Source organism: Chaetura pelagica, unplaced genomic scaffold, assembly GCF_000747805.2.
Source record: "Chaetura pelagica isolate M959 unplaced genomic scaffold, ChaPel_1.0 scaffold938, whole genome shotgun sequence".
In the NCBI taxonomy this organism is placed as follows: Eukaryota; Metazoa; Chordata; class Aves; order Apodiformes; family Apodidae; genus Chaetura; species Chaetura pelagica.
The window spans coordinates 121,625-122,013 of record NW_009954221.1 but is presented as its reverse complement, the minus strand read 5'-3'; positions in this window follow the sequence as shown (position 1 = coordinate 122,013).

Sequence of the window (389 nt, the reverse complement as noted above, 5' to 3'; positions counted from 1 at the left end):
TCCAAGCCTGGACAACGTGACAACGTGCTGGGACCGTGGGACGCGGCTTCCCCAGCAGGCAGGTCTGGCAGAGCGGAGCAGCTGGCAGGGGGTGGGCAGGGCTCTCCCCTCTCCCGAGCCAGGGGAGCGCTCAGCCTTCCCACGACCGTGGGCATGGGAAGCTGCTGTTTGGGAGCAGGGATGAAGCCACCAGCGCAGCTGCGCAGGGACCATCCGTGCAGGAGCCGGGGCTGCAGCCCGGGAGCGGGGCGTGGGGGCTGGGAAGCAAAGTGCAGGTTCTGACAGGCGGGGGTAGCGGTGCCCGAACCCCTCCAGCCCCCTCACTGGGGTCTGGCTGCGCCAGGGCTGCAGAGGGCTCGGCCGGGGCCGGGCTGGGGTGTCCGCAGCGG